The following is a 12,171-nucleotide window of genomic DNA, read 5'->3' on the forward strand; positions in this document are numbered from 1 at the left end:
GCGGAGTAGTATATTTTAAGAAATAGAGTCGTATAGCAAGAGAAAACTGCTTTTGCTTCCACAGAGGGTCCTGGTGGAGATCACTGTGTACTGTAGTTAGCGGGAGAAGTCATGGTTTGTCATACTACAGAAGCATGACAAGGTTGGGGAGCTCTACCAGCATCATGGCAGCATTTTTCTTGTTAAACAACTGAGTGCTTGTAGAGATGATTAGCAGACTGATTGTAGGGTTTCTTGCTAGAACATGATGCACAGTGACATTTCATTACTCTTCATTATTGGTATGCCCACTGACTTTATTTCATATTTGGACATCTGATTCTGATTGTTTCAGTGAAAATTAATGACACAATGTAATTCAAAAATCTGTTTATTCATAAGGGGGGCGCGGTGGCGCAGTGGGTTGGACCGGGTCCTGCCCTCCAGTGGGTCTGGGGGTCGAGTCCCGCTGGGGGTGCCTTGCGATGGACTGGCGTCCCATCCTGGGTGTGTCCCCTTACGCCCTGAGTCGCCGGGTTAGGCTCCGGTTCCCTGCGACCCCGTATGGGACAAGCGGTTCAGAAGGTGTGTGTGTGTTTATTCATAATTTTAGTCTATGTGCAAAACTAAAATATTCAGTTTTTTCTTGCATATTCTTAAGTAAAGCAGTTATACTGATTTGCATATACAGCATGAAGGTTAGCAGTTCATGGCTCAGCTTCAAAAATATTTACTTACCTGTATAATGAGCCCTTATAATGAGTTATTTTTAATTTGGGATATTTCAGGAAGCATTTCAAATTTTGCATGAGATAAATCCAAAAATATTACCCCAACAATAATGTGTGTTTTGCCCAGGGCTCATAATGTGTTTAAAGCACTGCTGTTTCAAAGAACTGACCCTGGCTACCCTTTAATACTGCAACAGTGTGTGACTCACACGTTGGCATGTTAGCGTGCTGTCTGACATTTGGCCCAGAGTGCCGGCCCTGGCCACACAAACAATGCCACGTTGACGTCGTCTCCAACGCTAAGCCAACCGTAACGCCAACACACAGAAGCGTATTAAAACGGAAAACTCGCCGAGCGCTGTAAGCCTCGTTTTCTGGCAGATGGGATGTTCTGTACTGTGGGAAGGTGGAAGGAAGCCATGGTGGAGCTCACAGCAAGATGAGCACCGGTTGCTCTACGTCAGTCTTTCGGATAGAAAGAAATATTTCTGACGTTATAGAGTTTGCTCTCGGAAAGCCCCGCTGAAGGAGCGGTTAATGAGGGGAGAATATGAAATAATGGAAATTTCAGGGACATTAACTTGTTCTCTTTTCAGTGGGGAACTTCATCTGTGTCCATGGTTACTGCCACCCCTGTGATGTACAGCGTGCCCATGTCAACAAAAAAAACGGCAGCTTAGCGTAGCACTGCTTTCAAGAAACGTAACCTTAGTCGATGGAATTTTTGCAGCTTGTCACAGTGTGTACTATAATATATATGTATGTGAACCCTATAGGATTGGTCGTTGTGTGCAAAATAGTAAACTTGTGCGATGGTTCTGATTTACATACTTGAACCTACTTGGATTAACCAATGTAAACTGAGGTTTGTTTTTTTTTTTTTTTTTTTTTTTTTTTGCACCTCCACTGTGTTCTGTTGTTCTACGACACACATGATTTCCTCTAACCTTCACATGAAATTGGTTATTACACACCTATTATGTCAGATGAGAAAGTGCTTTTCATTAAATTTTTTTTTTTTTTTTTTTTGGTTTAACTACTGGACACAAGCTGCTCTGTATATATGTATCTGTGTGCACATATAAAATATCTGTTATGCATGTATGAAATAACAGGCAAGGAATTCAAACACAAAATCTTCAGTATGGCATATAACTGATTCAAAATGATTATCCTGTATAAATTTAGGAATTTAAACTCGCTGCTTGCTAAGAATATAATTAGATGTCCCAGCAGCACATTTTATCTGAAGGCTCCCATATTCAATGTTATCTAGTGAGCAGTGAGGGGTGGTATGGGATCCCTTTATATTCATATAGAAAATAACTCTCAGATAAAGGATACAGAACATGAGTGAAAATAATAATAATAAAAAAAAAACCCATTACAAAGACAACTGAAGGTAGGACAGTCCATAAAGAATGACTTTGTGTTCTGCAAGCCACGACCTGTCATGGAAGGGCCCAAATAATGTATTATGTATTGTGCAGCTGACAGTTTTATCCAGGGCAACTTACATATTTTATCCCTTTTACACAGCACAGTGTTTTTACAGAATTGTTGTACACTATGATCAAGTGTACTCCAGAGGTGTGAATAGGGCTCGAATGAACAGCCTTCAGAAACAAAAACACTTGGTCCACTAAAACATGAAACAACCAGTTGTGTCTGTATTACAACATGGAATTGAATAGTTTATGAAATGCTTTTTAACGAGAGAGGCAATTCTTTCAAGAGACTGATTTTATATTTTATTCCAGCCAGAGTGCTTTTTTTTTTTTACTGCTAACATTGGCTCGTGGAAGGTGGAGGGTGTAGAAGAATGGAATGGACAATTTTGACCACATGTGATCGTAAGGCCACGATGATAATGTGCTTTTACCGTGTGAGGTCCGAAGGGGTCTGTCTTATGTTTCTCTCCCACAGGCTGTACTGATTGCTCCGACAATCTCATACTTGTATATTAACACATTTTCTCACTGTACACAAGTCTCATCATATAGAGCAGTTGCTGAATTAGGCTAGAAAGGGCTGCACTCAGTGAGAAATGTTACTGCTGTGTAAAGGACAGTACTAACCCAGTTCAAGGACTGATTCAAAACTATACAAAAGTCTTCCAGTCCTCCATCAGACTCGCTGTTGGAATAGGTCAGAAAACTCAAACTTAGACCTTTTGTATGTTGATTTAACTGATAAGTGAAAAGGAATTTTCATTTTAAGTGAATATGTATTTGTTTCATTACATTTACTTGAGAATTTTCTGTTTGATCGTAGATTTTCAGATCATCCCATTGCTCCTACCTTGAAATTAAATCATTTAAACGAAATAAAAGCAGTAGAGGCCACAGGTTAGCCGTTAATGCTATGGTACATGAGAACCATGGTGTTTTCTGATGGGGTATGGTAAATAAAATGACATTTGATTCAGAAAACTAAAAAAAAAGATCTTTATTTATAGAAATGTAGGAAAAGGTAAATTTTCAGATAAGATGAAACTGTGGTCACCTTTCTTTAGCTGTTTTGTGTAATTGAAAAGAGTGATAAGACCTTCTTCCCCTCTCATCACCCATGGAAGAATCTCCAAATTCTTAACACAGGAATTAATACAGCCTCAGATGTGGATAGGCTTTCTGTGGACTGAATAACTGCCAAATGGTGCTTCTTGTCTAACGGACTAACAGAGAGAGAGAGGGTTGGTTAAAGACAAGTACGGACAATGGGCACTTCTGTATGTCTTCCTCTCTGGCCAAATAAAATATGCATTGAGAAGGGAGGTAATATTCCTTTATCTACTGTATATGTCCCCCAGTTCTCACTCTGGTAGTTTTTTTGCTATGTCAGGGTTAAATCTGTATATTGACATGTATTATTTTTATTTTTTATAGAGCGCTCTTCTCACGCAGTGACAGAGCGCTTTAACACAGGGATGCAAGAAGAAAAATTGATACAAACAAAGAAGACAGTCAACTAATGGCTACCATAATGAAGACCTTATTGGAGAGCTATAAGTATACCTACTGGCCACCGGGGAAAAGAACAAAAACTCCCAGCTGAAGGTTGAGGGAGAAAAAAACCTCTGGGGGTCCACGAGCCAGTGGTTGCCCACCCCTCCTGGGCATTCTAGAAAGTAACAATTTGTAAGCCAGTGTTTAATAAGTAATTATAATGTTGGTAAATGGCATCTTGGATCCCCAGCTCGGCATGGAACGTCTCGATCGTCACGGCAGATGGACATCATCCTCCGTCAGCATGGGATTTGTCTGTCACCACTGGCTGGCCTCCTCAGGTCTTATGTAGCGAGGTAGTGCTCAACAAGAAGATAGGACAGAGTTAGTAATTTGTTACTTAAGTAAACTTAAAATGCATTTTTGTAAAGGTGATAAAATAAACAACCGAGGCAGGTCGAGTTACATTACGAGGTGGAATGCCTGAGTGAACATGTAAATCTTTAGTCGGGATTTGAAAACAGAAACAGACGGGGCATTTCTGACAGTAACTGGTAGACTATTCCACAGTTTAGGTGCTCTATGACTAAAGGCATGACCTGCTGCTGAGGTCTTATTGATCACAAGTACTTTAAGGTAACCTGCATCTAATGAAGGGAGATATCATCCTGGGATATAAAAATTAATCATCTCACAAAGATAAGCCGGAGCAATGCCATGTATTGCCTTATAGGTCAAAAGTAGGATTTTATAATCAACTCTATAAGAGACCAGGAGCCAATGCAAGGATTTAAGTACCGGTGTTATATGGTCGTACTTCCTAGTTCTAGTGACAATTTTCGCAGCAGCATTTTGTACCAACTGTAGCCTGGATACAGTCTGGTACGGACAACCCGACAATAAAGCATTACAGTAATCCAGCCTGCTGAACCAGTTTCTCAGAATCCCGTCTACAAAGGAATCGCCGCATTTAGCTATGCTTCTTAATTGAAGGAAGCACGACTTAGTCAAAGCATTTACATGCGATACAAATGACAGCTTTCCATCCAGCAGGACACCCAAATCCTTGACACAATCCGGACCTTTGAAGGTAATACTGTTTGTTGTAAAGATTGGTGTGATTATGTCGGGAGTTTTAGCATCACCACCCACCACTAGTGCCTCTGTTTTACTGGCATTTAGAGATAAAAAATTATTACTCATCCATAATTTTCTACTGGTAAAACAATTAGCTAACAACACCATGTGATGGATCATCAGGCTTGAACGATACATAAAGCTGTGTGTCATCAGCATACGAATGGAAATTAACATTGTGCTTACGGATAATATCACCCAGTGGTAACATATAAAGTGAGAACGGTAATGGACCCAACACAGAGCCCTGTGGCACACCATACTGAACAGTAGTAGAGATGGACGGGGGGGCTGTCGTCAGATTTCAATACAAGTTGTTCACGGTTAGCTAAATACAATTCAAACCACTTCAGAACAGTACCTCTTAGTCCAGCCAGGTTTCCAAGTCTATTCAGTAGGATACTATGGTCTACAGTATCAAACGCAGCACTCAAGTCTAGTAACATAAGAATAGAGATCTGACCAGCATCGGAAGAAATGAGAATATCATTAACAACACATGTAAGTGCCGTTTCAGTGGTGTGACCAGTGCGGAAACCAGACTGAAATTTTTCAACTATATTATGGTGATTAAGATATTTTACAATTTGGGATGCTACGATTTTTTTCTAGAATTTTGGATAAAAGCGGTAGATTGGAGATCGGTCTATAATTACATGGGTTATTACAGTCCAGATCCGATTTCTTTAGTAGGGGTCTAATAACGGCGATTTTAAGAGCTTTTGGAGCACAGCCATTTAGTAACGACGTAATATTAACAATATTAACAATGGGTTCTGCAAACACGGAAACTGCGACTTTCAGTAATTTAGTGGGGATTGGGGTCTAAAGGACAGGTAGTACTTTTCATAGAGCGAATTAAGACAGTAATTTCCTTTCATCATCGTCAGAAGTGCTCATGTTTGCTAAAATCGAACTAGAGGGCACTATGGATTTGCGGCTATTCACTAATTTATTATTGAAAAACGACATAAATTCATCATTAGTAATGGTAGCAGAAATACATTGATTGTGTATCTTATGTTTACCAGTTAAGTAAACGAAGGTATTAAACAGGAAGCGAGGGTTCTTGTGATTTTCATCAATTAACTTTGCGTAGTATTCGGATCTGGCATGAAAAAGTGCCTTTTTATATATTTCTTTTAGACAATCGGACCAGGCTACATAATAAACGTTTAGTTGAACGCTATTTACGCTCTAATTTACGACATTCTAACTTTATTGCAGGAGTTGATTTGTTGAACCATGGCGAGTTTCTTACATTTCGAATAAGTTTAGTTTTTGGTGGAGCAGCAGAATCAAGAGCGAATTTTACCACCGAATTATAATCTAGAGCCATCTGATCAATATCTACACTTGTTCCAAAATCTGAGCTTCTAATATGATTAATAATTTTAGCAGTAGCAGTCATCAATATGCCGCACGATTTTGGTCTTACTATTGTCCGACGGCACGGGCAGGTATAGATCGAAGGTTACTAAATGATGATCAGAAATAGCCTCGTTTAAAGGAATAATGTTAACATGATGAACATCTACGCCGTAGGTTATGACGAGATCGAGCGTATGGTTACGGGAATAAGTGTGACCGGTAACAACTTGGGTAAAACCGACGGAGTTTAAGAGAGACAGAAAACTATTAGCGAGATTATCCGGCGACACGTCTACATGAATATTGAAATCACCATTCATTTAACAGATACTTTTCTCCAGAGTGACGTGCATCTCATAGAAAATGCAATGTGTTCATTACATTAGCAGGAAGAGACACTTGTGATTCTTAAGTGCAGTTAGTTTGGTTCATATGGTGGAAAGAAACAATGTTCATCACACGAGTAGCTGCATAAAATTTTATCCAAATATAAACGATTCACCTTCCTAGTATTTTTTTTTTTTGAGATACGTATAAACATTTACGTTACATTACAGGAGTAGCTGTGTAAAGGTTTATCCGGGCATGATCATAAAGTTATAGAGCATGAACATTTATACCTTACATGAACTTAGGAGATGATGGGCGAAGTGAGTCTGGAAGAGGTGAGTTTTAAGAGCCTTTTTCAATGTAGAAAGAGATTCAGCAGTTCCGAGTGAGGGGGGGAGGTCGTTCCACCACATCGGCTCCAGAACCGACAACCTTTGTGCTTTACCTTTCGTGCGTGGGACCACCAAGCGGGCAGATGTAGAAGAGCGAAGCGGTTCGGTTGGCGTGTAGTGGATGATCAAGTCTTTTAGATAGCTGGGACTAGTTCTTGTATGCATCTGTAGGCCACAAGCATATTACGTAACATGTTTCACTTTTCTGCTTTAGCTTTCCATTGAAAGCAGAGGATTTGGCATTTTTTACTTTCCTTTTTGTTATGTATCAAGCAAAGACAGTGAATGATATTCAGGAATGCTGCCGTAATGCCGTCAAACATTGTTTGTTTGCTGCCTTTCCCTCTGTTTCCATGCAGAAGCATTACGTTGCTGTTTTGGAATATTAACTGATATCTTGGCACTGTTTCTTTCTAAAGAGAAAAATAGATATTCCCATTGTTAACGCACTTAAACCAGCACACAAACTGATGTGTTTACAGGAACTGTCTCTCTTCAGAGATCACCTTTGCAATTTTTTTTAAAATGTTTTGGAATTTCACACTTGAAATTCCAGACTTCAATTCTACGCAAGTACTTCTTTTGTTTTATAGTCAACGTTTGACAAAACAGAGTTGCACAATATACAAGGAAAAGACCTTAAATTATGATTATATAGACCTACTTATCCATATTGTTTTTCACAGTTTATTACAGATTTGAATTGTAACACACATACATTTTCGGAACCGCTTGTCCCATACGGGGTTGCGGGGGAACCGGAGCCTACCCGGCAACATAGGGCGTAAGGCCGGAGGGGGAGGGGACACACCCAGGACGGGACGCCGCAAGGCACCCCAAGCGGGACTCGAACCCCAGACCCACCGGAGAGCAGGACCCGGTCCAACCCACTGCACCACCGCGCCCCCTACTTGAATTGTAACATTCCAATAAAATTGTTAATAGTATTTACAGATTTAAGTAGTATCAAAGAAACATATTTTCCTGTATGTAAGACACTAAAGGACATGTTTTTCTGGCCGCCTTTTTTTTTGTCCTGTAATCCTATTTTCATTATAAATCAATGCACAGCTCCTGTCTTTAACCTTGGCATGTCATTAGTGCCTACAAATAAAAGCTGAGTACCGCAAGGCTAATTTGGCTAATTGAGGATACTTCCCGGCAGGAAGCAGATGAAAGAGCAAAGTGCATGGGAAGGGATGCAGCACGTTTCAGGCTTTGACCTGCAGAATCTTTGGGCGGGGGGTGCTTGCAGATTTGGGAGCTGGTGTATCTGCCGCCTTTTCTCCGTTTTGGATTTATCGTGCTGGCTGGACTTGTCTGGAGCAAGCAGGGATCGTATTAGCCCGGGGTCACTAAATTCAGGCTGTCCAGTATCGATCTGTGCGTGGAAAAGAAAGACAGCCTCCTTTTACTCCACACCCCACGCTACATACACTCAGGCAGTGACTTGCAATAGAATTGATGGGCACCGCCGAAGAGACGTACATATATACCGTGACATCAACGGTATACCCCTGTCCATCACTCACTGTTTTCAAGGACTTTGTCTATGTCTATAGCACCTTTATCTCTGTCCATGCACCTTTTTGTTTTTAATCAAAATATCGCTCTCTGGCCATATTTGTCTTTTTGTCACGTAGTCTGCAGATGTATCTGTTTCTGTATCTCCCTGTACAATCTGCCATGTCTTCCTCACCTCCTTCTTATCAATCCGTCCAACCCTTTGTGTGCAACTATTTCCCCCCCCGCTGCGAGCCTGTGTGTGTGTGTGTGTGTGTGTGTGTGTGTCCGGATTTCCTGAATCTCCCATCTCTCCATGGTGAGGACTCTCCATATTTCCCTGCATTCGCAGTCAGACCCTCATTACTGCACTGTTAGTCTTGATTATAATAATGAGAAACTAAATAATTTAAGGGGAAAGGAAAGTGTCTTTAGAGATCTAATCAATTGTATGGGCATCGGGAGGGAAAACAGAAATGGAAGAGCTAAAATTAACATTCAGCATTGGAGACTTTTTCTCACCCCCCCCCCGTCTCATCTCTGTCCTGCAGCAAAAACCTAATTACAGAATCTTGTCAAAAGAAAGAAGTGGTATAATAAATGTTAATGAGCAACTGCGTGTAGCTATATTTACTTACCAGCGCCCTTATTTGAGCCACAAGCATTGTAAGTGTTTGGGCAGTGTGGCCGTGTAGTTTCCCGACCTTATATTTTTTTAAGGGAATGTCCCCCCCACAAGAATGGTGATCCTGAATAATGTGCCTTGCGGTTGTCTCTTTACGAGGCAAAGACGCTCTTTGCTTAGAATCAAATTCTTTTTTTCTTCTTCCCAGAGTCATTGTGAGTATTAGTAAGTGTGAAGGTCTGACATTTTTATGCAAACAAAAGCGTTTGCAAGCATGTGTGGCTGCAAGCATCCTTAGAAATAATTTCACCTGGCAACGAAATGCTTTAAATCTGTGCAGTGAACAACCGCTGCTTTAAAAATGAAGGCGTTTCACAGGAGCGGCAGGTGACACGGTGGTCAGAGGTCCAAGGTTTGAATGCCCGCCCCCGCTGAAATACCCCGAGCATATTAATTGTTTCATTGTCATTTGTATTCGATAGTGAAATTTTTGTGCTTGTTCTGTCCTACAATGGTTCCTAACTTACCTTGAATCACTCCAACGTAAATTACTCAACTGTATAAATGTTTAAGTGCTTTCTTTTCTCGTAGCTCCTAATCTCCATCCGTCGGTTACTTTTGAGAGAAAGAGTGATAATTTTGCAAAAGCGTGTAAATAACATTTTTGTGAAAGGGAGTCATTAAAAATATTTTTCATTCGATGCATTCCGTACGCTGCTCAATTTGATACCCGTATAAAAGGCCTACTTAAGTGGTGTGCATCTATTGACTGCAAACTAATTTTAAACTCGCTTATCCCTTCAAGACATTCTACTGATGTAATTTCTGAAGATATTTTATAAAGAATTTTGCATCAAAGAGAAGTGAACTTTGAACTTGCATATTAAATCAACTGCCAGAGACCCTGTCCTCTTCACAAGGCCCCAAGGTCATCCTTTTCTTCCAGCCAAGGCTGTTTTTCTTCATCTAGAATTTGAACCCACATCTCTCAACTGAGGAGCCAACAACCTTAGTCATTCTCCACATTTATTGACCTCTGTGTCTGTTTGTCCTGCCTTAATAACAGCTCTCCAGCGTTACTGACAATTACCAAATTCTGTTTTGGCACTGAATCCAGGAGATAATATTCTGGTTGCTCCTTCGTTCCAGTCTCATTTAGATCCCATGTCAAGTCCATCCCCTGCCAGCCACTTCTTGGATGCTGACTAAATGAGATTGCTGTGAAGAAAATAGCTTTGCCTCCCAATCTATATTTACATCTGTGTTGCAAAGTGACACAGAAATGAATAAACGCTATGTTCCATTACCCTCCCATCCCATGTTGACTGGTGAGCTTCGGCAAGCCTTTAATGTCCTATATGTTGAGGGGGTGATTTCCATCCAGGAACACAAATAGAAGACTCAAAACTCATTATAGTTCGAATGCATCCAAAGAATTTGAGGAAGAGTCCCTTTGAAAACCTTCTATTTTGGAGCAGTTCCAGAGGTGTTTAATCCAGGTATTTTTTTTAAGTGTAAATGGTCAAGAAAGCGAACATGCCATCACATGCTGAGGGCACAGAACTCTTGACTGGTGGTCAGGTCATTGTAGATGATTTCAGACCACTGAGTCATGGTGACAGAGTGTAGTCACTAGGTTAGGGAGAGTACCGGTTCTATTCCTTGGCATGGTGGCTCAGGGAGTAGTGCTACTGTCTCGTAGTACCTGGGGTGGGGGTGTGAGAGAACATGGGTTTGATCCCCGCTCGGTCTTTGTGGAGTTTGCGTGTTGTCCTCGTCTACGTGGGTTTCCTCTGAGCGCTCTGGTTTTCTCCCACACTCCAGAAACATGCCGTTCAGGTTCACCCATAGTGTGTGAGTAACGGAGTGTGTGTGTGTGTTCCACTTATGTATGGATGAGTGATCCATTGTAAGTCACCGCGGTGAATAAGGTGTGTGGGCTGGTAACACTACATAGAGTTCATTGGAAGTTGCTTTGGAGAAAAGTCTGCTGAATGAATAAATGTAAATCAAAGGACTTTGCCTTAAATTTGCAGTCCAGCTCTGTTTTGTTAGGGGTAGAGCTTAAAATGAATAGTTAGGTCTGCTCTAGTATCAGATGCCTTGTTTACCTCTTTCACATCTGGGCTCTTGGTAACAATCTTGGATGTGTACTTCAGATCCTATTTCAGTCACTTCTTTGCAAAAATAAGCCTCAAAGGACCCAGATCCAAACCTTCGCTGACCATTGTCGTATCTCTGAGCAAAATATATTCCATAACTCGCTTCAGTAAAAATTCCAATGGGTAAAGAGTTTTAAGAAGCTCAGCAAAACGCTTAACATCTTAAGTTCCTTTGGAGAAAAATGTCAGCGAAATGAATAAATAATAGTGGTACGGTCAGCTTTTTGAAAGAAATGCTTTTAAATGTATAAACAGGGGAAAAATCTGGGACCTCTTTACCAGTATTCTCTTCCATGTTTATCTGTTTTTGTTTTCTACTCTAAGAAGATGGGACTGAACAGTGTCTTTTACTATTGATCCAGAATGTTAAGAAAGAGACGGCTGCAGTGCAGCCCAGGAGCTACGGTGTACAATACATGCTGAAGCAAAATTTTCTAATTTTTGATGTTAAATCAGGAGTAGTAGAATTGCTGATGAATGACAAAAACAATATTACTAAATACATTACTGCAGTGCTTATTTTTCACATAGCTTGTGTAGGGCAACCTCCTCCCAGGATTCAAGAAAGGTTTTATAACCCATCCCTTTCCCTTTAGTTTTTCTCATGTCTCCAGAGAGTATTGTCCATTAACATCTGTGTCTTAAATTGTATGATGGCATCTAATTGAGTAATGTGTCCCAGCAATATAGCGACATTATGCAAACTAAGCTTCAATAACCATGTATTTGTGTCTAAAGTTCTTAGTGTCGTGCGTGCACTTTCGTGCACCGTCTTCTACTTCGCTGCGGAGAAAAGCATCTGCCTAATGCATGAATATAAATGGTATAAACATTCTGGAAAGTCATTATGTCAAAAAAGGTAAAATTCGCCATTAATTGATGTAAGGTGGAGCCGGAGAGGTGGTATCTTTAAGAACGTGGGTGTAGGCTGCTAAAGTGTCGATCTCACCCATGCATCTTCACGCTTTAGTGCTAAAGCTTTAACTGGGTTTTAAA

At 40.5% G+C, this 12,171-nt stretch overlaps 1 long non-coding RNA gene across 1 annotated transcript in view; it reads right to left on the reverse strand.

The window, feature by feature from the left end:
- Window positions 1-6,922: 6,922 nt before the first annotated feature.
- The window catches only part of LOC108942751 (uncharacterized), a 35,004-nt gene continuing 29,755 nt past the window's right edge, over window positions 6,923-12,171 (reverse strand). Inside the window, exons 2-3 of the long non-coding RNA XR_001966738.1 lie at window positions 8,109-8,266; window positions 6,923-7,050 (exon numbers count right to left, since the gene is read on the reverse strand). This is a non-coding gene — a long non-coding RNA (uncharacterized LOC108942751). The remainder of the gene's footprint in view (window positions 7,051-8,108; window positions 8,267-12,171) is intronic.

Source organism: Scleropages formosus, chromosome 8 (assembly GCF_900964775.1).
Source record: "Scleropages formosus chromosome 8, fSclFor1.1, whole genome shotgun sequence".
Classification (NCBI taxonomy): domain Eukaryota; kingdom Metazoa; phylum Chordata; class Actinopteri; order Osteoglossiformes; family Osteoglossidae; genus Scleropages; species Scleropages formosus.